Source organism: Pogoniulus pusillus, chromosome 26, assembly GCF_015220805.1.
Source record: "Pogoniulus pusillus isolate bPogPus1 chromosome 26, bPogPus1.pri, whole genome shotgun sequence".
In the NCBI taxonomy this organism is placed as follows: domain Eukaryota; kingdom Metazoa; phylum Chordata; class Aves; order Piciformes; family Lybiidae; genus Pogoniulus; species Pogoniulus pusillus.
The window spans coordinates 9,848,527-9,866,825 of record NC_087289.1 but is presented as its reverse complement, the minus strand read 5'-3'; the positions used below and the strand labels follow the sequence as shown (position 1 = coordinate 9,866,825).

Sequence of the window (18,299 nt, the reverse complement as noted above, 5' to 3'; positions counted from 1 at the left end):
GGAGGTTATTCTTCCCCTGTACTCAACACTGGTCAAGCCACACCTTGAGTCCTCTGTCCAATTCTGGGCTCTTCAAGAGAGATGTTGAGGTACTGGAATGCATCCAGAGAAGCGCAACAAAGCTGGTGAGGGGCCTGGAGCACAGCCCTGTGAGGGGAGGCTGAGGGAGCTGGGGGTGTTCAGCCTGGAGAAGAGTAGGCTCAGGGCTGACCTCATTGCTGTCTACAACTACCTGAAGGGAGGCTGTGGCCAGGTGGGGGTTGGTCTCTTCTGCCAGGCAACCAGCAACAGAACAAGGGGACACAGTCTCAAGTTGCACCAGGGGAGGTCTAAGCTGGATGTTAGGAGGAAGCCATTAGCAGAGAGAGTGATTGGCATTGGAATGGGCTGCCCAGGGAGGTGGTGGAGTCACTGTCCCTGGAGGTGTTCAAGCAAAGCCTGGATGAGGCACTTAGTGCCATGTCCTAGTTGATTGGCCAGGGCTGGGTGCTAGGTTGGACTGGCTGATGTTGGAGGTCTCTTCCAACCTGGTTGATTCTATGATCTTCTAGTAAATAGTGACAGCACAAAGGAAGCAGAATCTTCACTGTTTACTATTTGATCTGCTCGTGAGTCAGAGCTGTTGCCATACCTCTTTAAGACAGTACCGAGCATCAGAGCAGTGGTGAAGTAGCATTATTTGTCTAACAATTTTAGTCAAAATTTTACTTCAATCATTATAGTAAAATGTCAATTTTCTTATGCTTGAGGGCAGTAACTTCAGATTTTTGAAGTGTGGTAGTTCACAACGTTGATACTTCTCCTTCTTCAGCCAGACACGAGGAAAAGTGTATTTTGTACAGGCATTTTGCTTTCAGGTTCTGTGTTCAAACTTTGGATTGGGACTGCCAACTCTTTTAAGGGGTTGAACGATGTTGTGGGGAACATTATGGTTTTCTTAAAATGCTTCTTTTCATCTTCCAGAGGTGCAGGTGCATATTATTGCCTACACAGGATTGTGCAGAAATTGGAAACATATATTTGGATGGAAAGCTTTTCTGAAATGCTTCTCTTCATTGAGAGAGTGGGACAAGTCCGTGGTAGTTATCAAAATTTACTACAATCATGCTTCTGTGGTTTATGTGTTTCAAAATGGGAAAGGGAAATGGAAGGAGTCAATAAAGGGGGTTTAAGGATGTTTCAGAAGTGTTGAGAATGCAGGCTCTCAGTGATGCCTAGACTATTGTTCTAATCTGCTTGAGTTTTATGGTAGGTCATAGTAATTTAGATAGCATCAAAGCCATCCCCTTGCTTCTTGGAAATAAGCTGTTGTATTTGGATGAAGACAATTTAATTGCAGTAAGCCCTCCTGTGAAACAGTAAAAACAACCCAAACCAGCAGTCAGTCAAAGAAGGTAATGTTGATTCTAGAGTCTTACTGAAGAGGAATCTGGCTTTGTATTTCCTACCTGCAACTGAATGTGCAAATTGCTCATCTAATGAAGATATTTTAAATGCTAATCATACTAGCAGAAATACAGAGCAGAAGCATATGTCTACCTGATCACACTGATTTGTGAACCATCTGTGATGGCTGCACAGCTGGCTTGGGTTCACATTTTAGGCCATTGAAGGTGTTTTCTTGGCAAGGATGAGGCAGTCAGAAAATCTACCTGTGGCTTTACCACAGATACGTGTTCTTGACCACATGGACGTGACTCTCCTGAACGGTTACCTGGGCAAAGAGCAGATCAGACAAGAAAGTGGGACCTAGTGCTGAAGTATTTGAAAAATAGCTGTCACCAGTTGGAGTCTTTCTTGTGAGACCCCACCTGGAGTACTGTGTGCAGTTCTGGAGCTCCCAACACAAGAAGGACATCAAACTGTTAGAGTGAGTCCAGAGGAGGCCACGGAGATGCTCAGAGGGCTGCAGCAGCTCTGCTATGAGGACAGGATACAAGATCTGGGGCTCTTCAGCCTCGACAAGAGAAGGCTTTAAGGAGACCTTGAAGTAGCCTTCCAGTATCTGAAGGAGGTCTACGGGGAGGCTGGGGAGGGACTATTTATTGTGATGGCAGGATGAGGAGTAATGGGTTTAAACTGGAAGAGAGAAGATTTAAACTAGCTGTTAGGAAGTTCTTTACAGCGATAGTGGTGAAACACTGGCACAGGTTGCCCAAGGAGGTTGTGGCTGCTCCCTCCCTGGAGGTGTTCAAGGCCAGGTTGGATGAGGCCTTGAGCAACCTGTTCTAGTGGGAGGTGTCCCTGCCTATGGCAGGGGGTTGGTACTGGATGATCTCTGAGATCTCTTCCAACCTAAACCATTCCATGATTATATGGTACTGGGAATGAAGGCTCCTGTATAGCTGCTGAAGTTGATCCCAGAGAGCAACTGAAGGTGATACTGGCTGCTGTCAATAAGTAGCTCTGCTATCACCAGTTGCCTTTCAGCTTTGTTCTAAACCTTCTCCTCAAATACAGTCTATGTGCTTGTAACAGACCTGAAATGCAGAGAGCTTAAAAAATGAAAATGGAGAAAAAAGATCACTTATTTATCTGGTGTCCTGAAGTTCAGTACTGCATTGTTGTGATTGATGGGTCTCGTGCTAGGACATGGCAAGAGAAGGGAAAGACTACACTGCAGAGGTATGTGAACTATCTCATGTTTTGGTGAGATGCTGATACCAGAGGTTTATCAGAGGTGAAATCTTCAAGGTCTTTGTACTACAAATACTGACATTTCTTACAATTAGTACTTACTCTGTGTTATAAAACTGTCTGTTGTGTCTTGGGCTAATACAAGCCCAAGATATCTGAGGCACCATTAATTCTTGATTAGGACATGCCAGGCTTGTCAGAGGAGCCATCTGCCACTTTGTTTTGTGCCTATTTGTTTATTGATTAGTAAGGTGAATCCCAAACATCTCATGTAGAAGAACTGTTAAGTGGAATGATGCTTTTTACTTAGTTCCTGCAGCACATCTTATTAGAATCATAGAATCAACCAGGTTGGAAGAGACCTCCAAGATCAGCTAGTCCAACCTATCACCCAGCCCTGTCCAGTCAACTAGACCATGGCACTAAGTGCCTCATCCAGCCTCTTCTTGAACACTTCCAGGGACAGCAACTCCACCACTTCCCTGGGCAGCCCATTCCAATGCCAATCACTCTTTCTGTGAAGAACTTCTTCCTAACATCCAGCCTGTACCTCTCCATCCCAACTTGAGAAGGGCAGTTTAGCTTCTGTTGTTGATTACCTGTCCAGATACTCTGCACCACGATGATTCTTTTTATATGGTGCTTGCTGACTGTACTCTGACTAATTCATCTTGATATTTGCCATTTGGAGTGGCATACAAAGAAGCTGTCATCACCAGCCATGTAGCTGACATCTGAGAAAAATTTACCTCTAAGTATTAAGAAGCAAATAAAAATGTCTCTGCTGCCCTACTCAATTTGGCTTTTAGTACTTTCCCCCCCCTCATCTTTCTCTCTTGGCTTAACATGCTTAAATACTCTGAGAGAGAAACATTTTGCTGGCTGCCTCTCATGGTCTCCAGGTGCAGAGGCCTGTGCCCAGTTTCCTGTGATGCAGAAACAAGTCTGTTGATTACACTTCTGTTGCCTTTCTGAAACCCACAGCCTTTAGGCTCTACTAAGATTTAAGGTATCTCAGAGTAGGTTACTTCTGTGTGTCTAAACATTTTAGATTGAAAAATAAATGTTCAGCCCCTATCAAGAATAATTTACTGTTCTGTTAAGAAGAAAGAATAGGAAGTAAGCTATTAGTGCAGAAAATTTCACTGCAATTTTGTTTTGCATAAGCTTAAATTCTGAGCAGAGAGGTTGTCAATTAGTGTGCAGATTTTTTTAATTGGCTATAATAAAAAGCTAATTGGTGTTTTGCTTAAAGAGTGAATTAAGAAAGTGTTGCTATAGAAACTTTGCATGTGTCTAGAGCTGCTCCACATAACAGTGAATATAATAGTCTAATGACCTTTCTGAGCCAGCTGTATAGTCAAGGAAAAAGTGTTAAATTCAGGCTTGCTGAAGTGATCATTAAGGAGTTTGTGGCTTTACCCATTTCATAGCCTGAATGTGTCTTGCCGGGTGCTTCTCTTGACTTGTGTCAAACCACACAGTAAAGGCTGGTCTCAGAAGGCCTGAACTTTTGTAAAACCCAAGTGCTCCAATTCTGAACGTGTAAACCCATCTGTAGTCTGTCAAGCATAAAATGTACTACTGGGAAAATCTCATTTTCATAATCTGAGAAAGTGTGAGGATGGCTCCTAAGTGACAACATCTGATCCGTTAGCGGTTGTATTCTCCCTGCCTTCTCTACCCGCTGAATTCTCAGCCTTATAATTTTAAGTCAGACAGGGTTTCTCTTCTAATATGCAACATTCTCTCATGGCAAAAATGCTTATCTTCTGAAATAGAAACTTTGCTGTGGAGAGGATAATATCTTTGAGATGTATGAATAGGAATTTTTTTCCTTGGGCTAAAGCTTGCCTACTTAAATTACTTTAGAGTTGTTATCTGTATTTCTGCCAGGTGTTTCGTATTTGTCCATGCCACCTCTATCTAACTTTTTTCACATCTGTTTTGAACACAGTCATTCTTGCTGAGGAAGGTGGTCAGTAATGAAATAATTGCCTTTATAGAGGGAAGGGGGAAACTGAACCATGACCTCTTTTTTTTGGGGGGAGTGTTCAAGAAAAGATTGCATGAGGCACTTGGTGCCATGGTCTAGATGACTGGGTAGGGCTGGCTTATAGGTTGGACTGGATGATCTTGGAGGTCTCTTCCAGCCTCGTTGATTCTATGATATTCTATTATATTCTATGATTTTCAGTCTCTGGATCCTGAATCTCACTGTTACTGTGTAAATGGACAAATAATATTGTCTCCTTTTTAATTGCATGGCTAGATGATGCGGGGTGTGGGATCCTGGATTAGTTATAATGGCAGAAAAAAGAACTTAAAATGCTCTACATTTTTAAAGGAATGCTGTCACTGTCTGAATGCAGAGGACCAGACAAAGCTATAAGTTGTTGACGTTTTGTAGGAGTTGACTGTGTTCTTTTTAACTTTGGCTTCCACTTGAGAGAAAGAAACAAAGAACAAAAAAGTCTGTCTGCTAAATTTGTCCCTGCACTTGTTCTTCAAACTGATAAAACACAAAAATCTTTGCATTTGATTAGTTTATGATTTACCCCCTTTTGTTTTTTCTCCTTTCCTTCTCACTAACTGCTTAGAAGGTGGAGTAATTTAGAAGAAGCTCTTAGAGTTGTCTGGAACTGTACACGTGGCTTCTTTCTGTACCTCTGGATCATGACTGAGTAGTATCATAACTTAGTGCTATTTTTCCCTTGATGCACATATGTAAGCCCTGTTAGTGTTAATGCCTTTTTGAAATGCTTCCCTCATATATTCAATATCTACTGCTGATGTCCAGATCCTAAAGTCATATGAGTTGCATGGCGTGTGGCTATCTCTAGAGATTAATAGAAGGTTGGATTTAATCTTGTAGTTCATCTTCTGTGCAGTGAAACTGTAAGACAGATAAAATGTTTTAATGTGAAGCTTTTATCTGAGGCCTGTGAGCAAATAAGTATCCTTCTGGACCAGGGAAAGGACTGATTTTATTTTTCCTTTCCTTTCCTTCCTGCCTTTTCATCTTGCCCAATAAGACCATAACTGTAACATGTGCTTACACGGGCTTGTATAGTTTAAAGATGTTGTTTTTGCAGAAAAGTAGCACAATATTGTATCTGACTGTCAAGGAAATATGCTTTTTGGAACTTGATAAATCCATCCTTACTTAATTTTAAACTGTTGCTGTTTTGCTGCAATGCGTTGTCAACTGTCTCTGTGAAAGGAGAACCAGATTTCTGAAGGCAAAAGCATGAATATCACTCTGGACTGGTATTTTCCCCTTAGCTTGGTTGTAGAAGGTTTTGAGCATTCTGATCTGGTGTTGATGTTATTACTACTTTAAGTGGGAGGCTTCTCCCAACCCAAATTTCTTTGTGTTTCTGACAGAGTTCAAATCTGTAATGATAAAGGGACTATCTTCCTTTTGTTCTTCCTGATTTTTAATGAACTGTGACTCTGTCTGGTAACCTTGAAGGCAATTACAGTGGCAACTGAAGTATGAATACTTGAAGTACTTAAAGTGAGGGTTTCTTGTAAAAATACTTAATGAATTGTTGCTTTGGGTTTTTTGGGGTTTTTTTATGTGATTTATCTCCAGATGATAAATTCAAGCATCTTTTAGAACTCTCTTGCAGCTTTTATTCTCTCCATTATTTAAAGGGTAGCTTTGGTTAGGCCTTTGAATGCATACCTAAATGTTAAAGCAAACTCACTCCCCACCCAAAGCCTGCCCCATCTCCAAACCATTCTTTCCCACTTCTTACCTGGACAACATGGCCTCTACAGCCATTAAGCTGGATCAGTAAACTTGACATGAAAATGTAATGTGTAGAAGATGGAAAGTGCATTCCTGATAGTTCAGTGCATTGTTTACTGGGATTAGTTGCTGGCTGTGGTCCTACAAAATGGAGTACTGGAGGAGCTGGTTGGGTTCTACATTGTGGGTGTCAATAAGACACCTCAAAAGAGTCAGGATTGCTCCGTTATTACCCCAGAGTGATTGTGCTTGCAGAAAATGACAGCAGTGCAATTTGGTTACTATTGATCCTTTTTCCCTATTGTTTTATCATTTAGTGCCATGATGAAGGGTTATTAGTGCACTTATTTGTAGAGTCTTTATAATAATCTTTGAGTAGTACTGAACCACAGTGATACAGAGAGGCACTATTTAAATATGTACTGACCTTTTTTTGCTTGGGGAAGGAACGCAGTGACACCTTTTGCATTTCATTAAAAGAAGGACAGAGATTTATGTGCATGACAATGAGTCTGCTAGTGGGGAAATAGGTGAAAAACTGAGATTATCAGAAAATCAGGATTTTTTTCTTGTAGTAAGAACACTTCTGTTTTACTGATCGATAGGGCAATTGTTTGCTGTCCAGTGTTTTGTAGTAGAGTGGAAGAACCACTGCAGGTTCTCTGCATATCACAGAACAAGCCACAGAACCACAGAATTAACCAGCTTGTAAAAGATCTCTGAGATCCTAAGTCCAACCTATCACCTAACCCTTCTAATTAACTAAACCATGGTACTAAGTGCCTCATCCAGCCTCCTTTGATACACCTCCAGGGATGGTAACTCCACTACCTCCCTGGGCAGCCCATTCCAAAGCCAATCAGTCTTTCTGTGAAGAACTTCTTCCTAACGTCCAGCCTAAACCTGCCCTGGTGCAGTTTGAGACTGTGTTTTCCTGTTCTGTCACAACCAGGTTTGAAAAGACCTCTGAGATCATCAAGTCCAACCTACCACCTAACCCTTCTAATTAACTAAACCATGACAGTAAGTGCCTCATTCGGCCTCCTTTTAAATACCTCCAGGGATGGTGACTCCACCACCTCTCCGTGGCGGGGTCACCCTCAGCTTGCTGTTTTCTGAACAAGACCTTGCTGGATGCAAGGGCATTAGTTCTGAGAGTTTGGACAGTCGTTTTGTTCTTTTAAGTGATAAAAGCACTTTATATGGATGAGCATCTTTTGAAAAATCTTGCTGTTGTGCTGCTGTGTCAGGGAAATGCACATTCTGTTTATTTTTACAAGTGACATCATCACCAACCATTAGTGTTTGTGGTGGTTTTGGAGTTCACACACACACACACTAGATGAACTAGACTAACTCAGACAACTGTTAGTTAAGGAATGAAGCTTTCTATTTACAGTTTAGCACAATTTACAAGCATATATATACAATATATTACAGATACTTACAACTATATACAATAATATACAAGTTAAAAGTAATATACAAAAGCAAAACCCCTCCCAGCAGCCAGACTGCCCAAGAGGGGCTTCCAACCAGCCCCCTTCCTTCTTTCCACCTCCTCCTGATCAAAATCTCCCTTATGTGCTGGGTGAGCTGGAAGGGTCAGCAGGAGGGCTTAGAAGCAGAATGCCCAGTTGGGAATATGCAGGTTCAGGCAGAAGAGTTAATATGGCGACAGCCAGGCAGAGACTGACTGTAACCTTTGTTTTTGTCCTTGTTTTTATATGGCTCAGCAGAACAAATGGGTAATGTAGACATCACTACATTTTCTTTTCACAGCCAATGATCTAATTGCTCTCATTAAAATATTCCAATTATCCTCAAACCAGAACAGTGTCGAATGTCAATGAATGGTGTTGTAAAATGTGGTGTTCCTTTGCAGAGAATTGATGCAGAAGCTGGACTGCAAACATGCCTTCATGATAAAGTGTCTCCAAAACTGACTGCATCTTGGCTTTAAGGTAAGGGAAAAAAAATATCAAACATGTATTCTAACTTTTCCTTTCCTCAGAGTTTTCTCCTTGAAAGAAACCTGAAGATATTACATGATCAGAACAACAACAAAAAAAAAACAAACCAAAACAAAGCCCAGGAAAGTGTTTCAAGGTGTTAAGTTGTGAAATTTAATATTTATTCAAAATAACTTGTTAGTATGAAGTAATAATTTGGGTGCTGGTTTGCTCAAAGGCCGTGTGGGAGACTGGAAAGACGTAAGCTTTATGTCAATATGATACATAGAAGGTCAATCCGTTTATTGAAGCTAAGCATGATAGTTGTAGAGTGGATTGGGTACATATGTACCTAATTCTGATAGGCTTCGCTAGCCACAACAATTTTGCTTGTTCCCAGGCCTGACCAGCCTGCCCCCCTTCAAGCCCCCCTTGCACAGCCAGCTACAGGCAACAACTGACTTTCTCAGCTTCTACCCAAAGCTGCTTCCCTGCAGCTGTGCCTCTTATCAGAGTGACCCTGGTCTTACCCTGCTTGTTCTCACTTCTCAGACTATTCAGTTACTCAATCTTGCTTAAACCCCAACATTTGGGTAAGCTTCAGAAATTAAAATGACAGTGGCATGCATGGTTGTGTGTCCTACGTAATGCTTTGGCAAGTGTCTCTTTGTGTCTAAGAACAGAATATTCATATGTAGGAGAGATCACTATAACTGAATGGAAACTGTAAAATTACAAAGGCAGTGAAGTATAAATGATTGAAAAAACAGGTTGCAACTCTGGCTTCTGTATTTCATGAGCTCAGTTGTAAACAAAATTGCTAGAACGGGAATTCACATTTTTGTTCCTCTTAATTTTGCTTTCATGGTGCCATACTCCTGATGTAGAGAGCAAGGCAGTGAAAATGACAAAAGGGTAATTAAATATCTGTAGGAAATTAAGAACCAAACCAGAGACTAATTTTCAGCAGTCTGCAGCTTTCATTATGCATGTATATGCTTTGGTTTCTCATGTATATGGAACATGTGTCCTCTAACACTGCATACCTTTAGTGTTTCTCCTCCAGAATGATTTAACTTACTGAGTTGCATGGTGAGATGTGGCAAGCTTGTTTTGTTTGTATTCATTGCAGAATATCATTATTGTAATAACTTTATGAGCAGCTGATTATACTTTTGAGCATAGATAAATATTCTTAATCTCCAGTAAATAGCCTTTTTTTTATGGTGGTACCTTGTTTAACTATTGATTATGTGGTGTTCATCTGGTGAAATCACTCAGAATGGGTAATTTTCAGTGTTTCACATTTTTTGGATTGACTTGTCCTGGCGTGTCTGAATGGATCGGTGAGACTGCTGTACTCAAAAAACATTATTTTCAAGTGGAACTTTTGTCCAAATTTTTAGCAGTGCTATTAGACATAATAGAAACCATAAGCTACTTTGTGTCCTGAGTATTAGGGGTTGTGATCCTGGGATGTGCCATAAAACCACATTCCAGGCAGCACAACATATTGAAAAATTCACTGTCAGAAATGTTTTTGGTCGTGTGTTTGGTTTAAAGGACCAGGCTTTGCCCTTAAGCATCAGGACCAGGGAAATCATTCTGCCCTCTTACTCAGCACTGGTTAGGTCACACCTTGAGTACTGTGTCCAGTTCTGGACCCCACAATTTAAGAAAGATGTTGAGGTGTTTGAATGTGTTCAGAGAAGGGCACTAAGGCCAGTGAGGGGGCTGGAGCACAGCCCTATGAGGAGAGGCTGAGGGAGCTGGGGGTGTGCAGCCTGGAGAAGAGAAGGCTCAGGGGAGACCTTATTGCTCCCTTCACCTACCTGAAAGCAGGTCATAACTAGGTGGGGTTGGTCTCTTCTCCCAGGTACCCAGTGACAGAACAGGAAAGCACAGTCTCAAGCTGCACTAGGGCAGGTTTAGGCTGGACATTAGGAAAAAAGTTCTTCCTAGAGAGAGTGATTGGCATTGGACTGGGCTGCCTGGGGAGCTGTTGGAGTTACTATCCCTCAAGGTGTTTAAGAGGAGGCTGGATGAGACACTTAGTGCCGTGGTTTAGTTAATTAGAAGGGCTAGATGATAGGTTGGACTCGATCTCAGAGGTCTTTTCCAACCTGGTTAATTCTGTGATTGTGTGATCGGCTATTTCTAGAACCCCATCAAGACAGAAGGGCTTGTGGTGATGAAATCCTGTGACTCTAGAACTTGTGACTCATAGAACTTAGTCATAATAGATAAAAAATGAAAAGTGTTTTTTTTTCCAGTAGTCCAGCTAGGTTGCTCTGTCTGGCCAGGGTAGCCATGTCCACTCTATACTTCAGTTATTTCCTATAAACATTTATCTTGGTGGAATGGACAGAGTGCAGAATCACCTCTCTCTTTCTGCTGGCTGTGTTGCGCAGGATGCAGTTGACCTTCTGGGCTGCAAGTGCACATTGTTGGTTCATGTCCAGCTTCTCATCCACCAGAACTCACAAGTCTTTTTCCATAGGGCTGCTTCTGTCTATCACCTCATTCCCCAGCTTGTATTAATAATGGCAATTGTTCTGACCATACACTTGGTCTTGTGGAATTTTGTAGTTATAACTGAAAGCAAAGGATAAAGTGAATGACAAATGTAAGCAGCTTAAAAAGGAAAGCAAAAGAGTGAGGCAGTGAAAAACATTTTCCTAATAGTTGTTGGTAAGAGAGCTAATGCTATAAATGCTAATACTGAACTCCATCTTGCGCAACTAAGAACTAAATCTTACTGTTCTAAGATCGTATTAGGAAGCACAGAGCCTAAAAACCTGATATAGGCAATCAAAAGCTGCTCAGCTTTTAAAAATAAACATTAAAAATTCAGTTTATCCTTTACCTTTTTAAAGAACTTCTTCAAAGCACAACAATAGGTGACTTTGTGTTTAGACTTCACCAAGATGAACGCTCATCTCTGGATACATCTGGCGTGGCTGGGAAGAGTTGTTGGTTTAGGTAGGTCAACTTGCATTCCAGCTTCGTAGGTAAGCTCTGATAAGAAATATATTGTATAAAATGCAGTGATTTAATATGGAGGTTGATTTTCAAAACAATGAAGACTTGACTCTGAAGTATCTTCTACCCCAGCACATAGCAAAGAGTCAGGAAGATTCTTATGTGTGAATCTTCAATGACTAAAGAATGTTCCAAAAATAGAACTGTTTTTACAGAGAAGCTATACCATGCTAACAAATTACCTCACTTTGTGGGACTGCTACATACAAGAAGACAGTCAATTCATGAAAGGGCCTGAGATGCAATACATACAGCCCATCAGGAGCTACAAGCTGCCAAACAGTTCCCCCCTGAATTCAAAGCAGCACAACTTGGCTTTGTCACATCATCATCTAGGCTAACCAATGGGCCTCTGGACAGGATGTCTGACAAATGGTTTTGGTACATACACAGTAATTGACAAGTGAAAGGACACACTGACAAGAAGTTGTCACTAAAATGCTATTCGTACTCCCATTCATTGCTTTTGTAACCAGTAGATTTGTTGCCTCCTTGTGCTAAGTGTGGTCATCTTCTGAAGCTATGATAAGCCAGCTGTAATGGAGGGTATTAATTAGTGTGTGTTAGGATATTGTTTATTAACTTTTATGTTCAAAACTCTTGCTACCTGCCCAGTAATTTTTAATAATAATTATCAGGTTCTTTGCAATGGTCATGGAAACATTATACAAAGGAATAACTGGATATATAAAAAGTAACTAGCAATAATACAACATTAAACTGGGAGAGAAGTTCTTGCAGTCAATATGCTGCTTGCCCACTAGATGGACTCAAGAGGCTTCCTTCTGTTTAAGACAGAAGGCTAGGATTCAGTTAGATTCAATCATAGAGTTTGCTAAAGATTTGCTAAAGAGGCTTTTGAGTGTCTACTGACAAAAATATTATATCCTGACTTGCAGGGCTAACTACAGTTTCCACTTGCAGGGAATTCTGTTCATGTCTTTTTAGCTGTTGAGGGGCTTCTGATCTTCCCAGGTCCTTAGCAGGGGTGCTGGGAGAGAGCAGACATCTCTGACCTGGTCCTGGTTCCTCTTGGTTCCAGACTCAGCAGGGAGGCTTGCAGAAGGGCAGCCAGGATGTCTTGCAGATGTGCAGTCTTGGCATGAGACTTGCAGGTGTCACACTGGCTAAGCAAGCCTATTGCATGGAGACATTTGAATCCTGTTCCTGGTAAACTTAAAGCAGTTTCCAGGCAGACAAACCCAAAGCATCAGGGCTTGTTACTATGTGGCAGAGCTAGCTTGTAGCAAAGCAAACCTAATGCTGTAAAGCATGGCAGGATGCACTGGGGCAGTAGCACTGCCAGAAGCAGAGAGCACAGTAACGCAGAAACAGTGGTGGCGGTAGCAGCAAGCACACTGTCTCTACCTGCTCATCTCTTTTATCAATGTAACCCAAGTCTAATGGCCTTTGAGACACAGATTAACTAAACAGAATGGCACTTTACCAAGCCTAACCATATTAAATGAAGTCAGGGTTTACTTTTACCTTTTAGGGCAGAACATAAACACATGTAGATACCCTGTATACAAGTTTGGACAAACATGGAGGCACCAGGCCCTTATGTCTTCCTTTCCCATGGTTGCTTCTCCCAACAACAGAAGGAGGGAGAGCAGAAGAACATGCATAGGCAAGCCAGGACATGTTCAGACCTATTCAGTCTTTTAGGCCTACCATGACACCAGCTCTGCTCACTATGCCACAGTTTCACTAGCAGAAATTGATCTACTTTTTCCTACAGCTTCTCAGTTTCCAGCCACTTTAAAAATGTTAGTCAGCCAACAAAGGAGAACATGGGAACAAGAGAGCTTTTTGTAGTGCCGACAAGCTGTTAGGTGACCTCAGCCTCTTTGATCCAGCTGCACCATGCAGTATGCAGCCCAGGTTCAGCACACCCATAATTTACCATCTCGTCCTCTCCAGCAAGATACTTTCACATCACATCTGCTTATAACACTGCAGAAAAAGCACATCTCATGGGTCTGTAGTAAAGCTCATTTCATTAGTTTTAACAACCACTCTCCAAAGTTAGATGAGTAGGCAGCACTTGGACTCTGCAAACTGAGCCTCAGATTCTGGCCACACATACCTCCTGTGACAACAGGGCACATGCATCACCCTTGAAGTGTGCTTCAGACTGAATAATTTCTTCCTTTTATCCAACCTAGTTAGCTCACTTACTCACTATAATTAACTTCCCATGTAAAGCATTTTTAGTGTAGAGTAACACTCTTCATTGTTGTTTGCATCTCTGAATTATCGATGCAATACTCCTAAAAACCAAAGTGAGCTGTATTTTTCCAGAGAGAATATAGGCAGCAAAATCTTTTCTCCCTGACCAAGAGAAAACAAAAGACATATGATTTTTAGATTAGCATTGCTTTCCATTTCTCCCCAAGTCTCCAATACAGTTTTATTTTTCCCAGTTCCAGTTGCGGTGGTGTACTCCTGGAAAACACAGCTGTTGGCTTTGTATTTACTAGTATGCAGTTATTGCACTGCTTAATATATTTTCACATGGATTTTTTAATACAGAAGCAGCATGGGAAATGAGATCTAAAATACATTACCCATGCCCCTTCTCCCACACTACGCACTTGTTTCATATGCTTTATTCAATGCATTGTCTTGGTATCTCAGACAGGGTATTATGTAAGGCAGATAAAACAGTGTAGAAGCTAAAATGAAGGATGAGAAGTTAATTCTGTATCCTTAAGAAAAGGAATCAGAATCTTATTTTCAAACAGTGCCCATGGTACTTAAAAAAAAAGAAGATAATCTTTTAACTCTCATCCATTTTGTCATAATCTTTCCATGAGTTTCTATGCTTCAGTTCAACAAAGCAAGCATAACACCATCAGGAATCACTACAGTGGGAGGCAGTAGAAGAAAATTCAAGAAAACTCATGCAAAAATAGACTGAAAGTATCAAAAGTGGCTGGCTTAAAGGGCTGTTTTAAAATGCAACTCAGATAGTTTGCATTTACTTAATGTTCCAGCATAAGCAATGTGTTAATAGACAGGTAACACTGAAATTGTGTAAGACACCAGCAGGTGTTCCAACAGAGTACTGAATATATTTAGTATACTCTGCTTGCATTCCTTATAAAGCTGCCCAACAATTAAAAAGCACAGTTATTTAATTTGGTTGCAAATAAGAGAACATTTCTGGTAATGTTCTTGGGTATCATGAGTTGACCAGACATTTTTCAGCAGCACTGCATTGAACAGAGAGATGGCAATATTTATGTATTTATTTTAAATCTTATTGATCCTTGCTTGACTAAAACCTTACTTGGTTCTCTTATAACGTTTTTAAGATACTCTGCTAACCTAGGCTCTGTTGTAGGAGGTACTCCTCCACAACAATGTGGACGCATTGGAAATGACCACAGATTCATAAATCTTAATGCTGTAGTCTTTTCCTTTCCTGCAGTGAGCAGGGACATCCTCCATTAGGTCAGCTTGCTTAGCATCGTGTCAAGTCTGATCTTGAATATCTCCAGAAATGGAGCCTCAACTACCTCCCTGGACAACCTGTTCCAGAGTTCCACTACCCTCATAGTAAAGAACTTCTTCCTAACATCCAATCTAAATCTCCTCTTCCCTAATTTCATACCATTGCCCCTCATCCTATCACTACAGGCCTTTGTAAAAGGTCCATCCCCAGCCTTCTTGTAGGCTCCCTTCAGGTACTGGAAGGTATTAAGTCTCCCCAGACACTTCTTTTGTCCAGGCTGAATAACCCCAACTCCCTCAGCATGTTCTCATAGGAGAGGTTTTCCAGCCCCACAGTCTTCTTCATGGCCCTCCTCTAGACCTGCTCCATCAGGTCCATGCCCTTCCTGTGTCGAGGGTTCCAGAGCTGGATGCAATTTTCCAGGTGAAGTCTTGTTTCTGTGTGTTTGCATGTGGACAGAAAGAGAAAATAGACTGTGCAGAACAAAAGTTAAATGAAAACACAGTGTTTATTACCCCTAGATTTTCCAAAGACTGGTAACTGCAAAGTGCCTGGTAATCATAATTTATTTATTTGCAGTTTCTATCAAAATATTTCCGTACAAACACTCTATTTTGACAGCTGGTCAGGTTTCACAGTGTGCCACATGCTCCAAAGCATTTTGACCTTAACAACAAGCGTTATCAAAACCAGTGAACTCAACATAAGAAAATGAAAGCAATCATTTTGCAGATGACATTTGCTCATACTGGTACGAGAAAGATTTCACTTTTTTTTTTTTTCCTTTGAAGAATTCCCAAGGCAAAACAACTGCAAATGTATCCACATTAAGCTCATTTTTCCCTAGTGGCAAAAATCAGGCACAAAATGGCCATGTAGACCTCCTGTTCAGCAGTTCAAACCAAGAAATCAACCTGCTTCCCACAGCTCCCACAGAGAGAGTGATTTGTCATTGGAATGGGCTGCCCAGGGAGGTGGTTGAGTCACTGTCCCTCGAGGTGTTCAAGAAAAGACTGGATGAGGCACTTAGTGCCATGGTTTAGTTGACTGGATAGGGCTAGGGGATGGCTTGGACTGGATGATCTTGGAGGTCTCTTCCAACCTGGTTGATTCTATTCTATTCTATTCTATTCTATTCTATTCTACACAACAGCTTTGACTTTATCATTGGGCACTAAAATTGTTCATGAGTGACAAAAGGACTCAGAAATTTGCTTCCTCTGGCAATATCAAAGCTGTGCAGCCTGCCAGATTCACAATCTGGATCTGCAAGCCTGTGCAACTTTTTCCTTAAGAATTATTGCCACAGAGAAAGAAAAGAGTTACTAATTAATAATTGCTTAATGATACCCACCTTCATATGGTAACATCCATCTACTCTTCCATAAAGGCCCTCTAAAGAACACCCAACTAAGAACAGCCACCCTTCCTCTCCCTAAGAAAGCTGACACCCATACTCAAGTCATCTGAATTGCAGTATGAACAACTTGTTTGAGGTCAAGTCTGTCATACTCCTCAGTGTAAACACTTTGTTTGCAGCCTGATATTATTCCACTGTAAGAAAGGAAACAAAGTAGATGTGTCCTGTCACTTGACAGGAACTGTGTTTCAACCATACAAAAAAAAAGGCAGTCTTCTCAAAGTTTCAATTATAACACAAATCCCACCATATCATCTTCCAGCTTTTAGTCTATTGATGGGTATTTTCAGAGAGCTCTCAGACCAAGAAAACATAATTTTGCCTGGAATTAGATCGAAGAGCTTGCAATTTTGGGCAAATCTTACTAAACGTGCCTCTCCTCTTGAAAGCATAATAACTGCATGGGACAGAATTCACAGTGCTTTCTGTTCCTTTAAAACACTTGGTTTGCTTCTTTCTTCTTGTGTTTCTTCTTAAAAGAAGGAAATTTATAGAGACAAAGCATGTAATAGTCAAATGTAATCCAGCTATGATAGGCATTGAGAATAAAGTATGCAAAAATGCAGAAGTCAGTCTTCATGAGCTCAAGAGAGAAGTCAATTGTCAACTCCTATGTACTGACAAGGGGCCTCAGCCCATCCTTCCTGCGTTGCCAGGCAACCATTCCTGTATCCTTAGCTGTATTCATTTGCTATTAACCACTGTCAGGCTCCCTTTCTTTTCTCCCTCAAAGATGCATGAAGGGGAGGGGGAAGTTAAGCAAGATGACTCTCTGATCAGAAGCAACATTCAGAGTTTTCGGAGCTAATAGAGTTTAGCCAATTCAAACAATTCATATAATTGCTTTGTAGGGACAGATACAGGGTGAATATAAGGTACAGTTATTTTAGTAAGAAGACTCTGTCAGAAGTCAACCTTAATAGAAATCTTCTAAAATGCCTATTATTAGACAGTGATGATCTCATGCTGACAGTACTAAAGTGCCCTTTCAATTTGTAAAGATAAAATAACAGATGACAGCTTTTTAACTCTAGAAGAATGGCATTCAGCATGAGGAAATGCTGTGCTAAACCTTGTCGGGATAAATAACAATCAATTGATTTCTGAAGTAGAATTGTGTTATTTTAATGTATTCCATGGAAACGAAGACTACTTCAACCACTAGAAGTATCAATCCACTGGCTTTAGTCTCAATGTAAATATCTACCACCTCCAAAGCAGCAGTTTCCCTGCCTGCTCACCCTCTAGCCATGGGTTAACTTCCACTTGCAGACAGATGGAAATAGACAACACAGATGAAGATGAAAACTCTTTCCTGGTCTAGCCTCAGGTTAGCTTCATCCATAGCAGCTCTGATCCAACACCTCACATCACAACCCAAGCATGCATGGTGTAACAGGGAAGTGCTAGGGCCATGGCTGAAGACAAAGGGAAAGATATGGCTCTTTCAGAAAAAAGTTTGTTCTTATATCACCTTAATGCTACCATCAAGTAATCCTATAATACATTCTTCAAAGTATCATTGTCTTGCTAGTTTCCATGAGACTGAAATTTACTTAAATTTCTCGAGTTAAGGGAAAAAAAGTATTGCAAAGGAGCAATAAGCATCAGACATCATAAAATGCAAGATTCCCAGGGTGGTGCTGTGCAGAAGTCTCTCTCGAGCATACAACTAAAAAGCTGCATTGCCTATCTTTCTTTATTCCTGAGACCACTATGTGAACATGTTTTCAGGCCTGTTAACCATCACTGGAGGAGCTTGGTTAGACATTATTAGACAGGGGCCATGAACAATACTGGAAAACATCTTTACAAAGAAAATGTTAAAATAGTTTAAGCTGATATTTAAGAGTAAATCTGTGTGCAATTAAGTAGTAGTCTAAATAACTAAGCTGGGATCAGAAATATGATAGCATAAGGTTGAGCAGGTAAGCAGGAAGGGGGAAAAAAAGGTAGTTATTTTCAGTGCTTTCAGCTGATTCAGACAAATTCAAGCAATAAACAGGGCAAATGTTTTCAGTGTAATCTGTT

The 18,299-nt window shown here is 40.9% G+C and overlaps 1 long non-coding RNA gene across 2 annotated transcripts in view; it reads left to right on the top strand.

Annotated features, from left to right (window-relative positions):
- LOC135186787 (uncharacterized) overlaps window positions 1-18,299 on the top strand; it is a 192,514-nt gene that overhangs the window by 131,308 nt on the left and 42,907 nt on the right. For both annotated transcript variants that reach the window (XR_010307095.1, XR_010307096.1), the window contains exon 3: window positions 8,280-8,358. This is a non-coding gene — a long non-coding RNA (uncharacterized LOC135186787). The remainder of the gene's footprint in view (window positions 1-8,279; window positions 8,359-18,299) is intronic.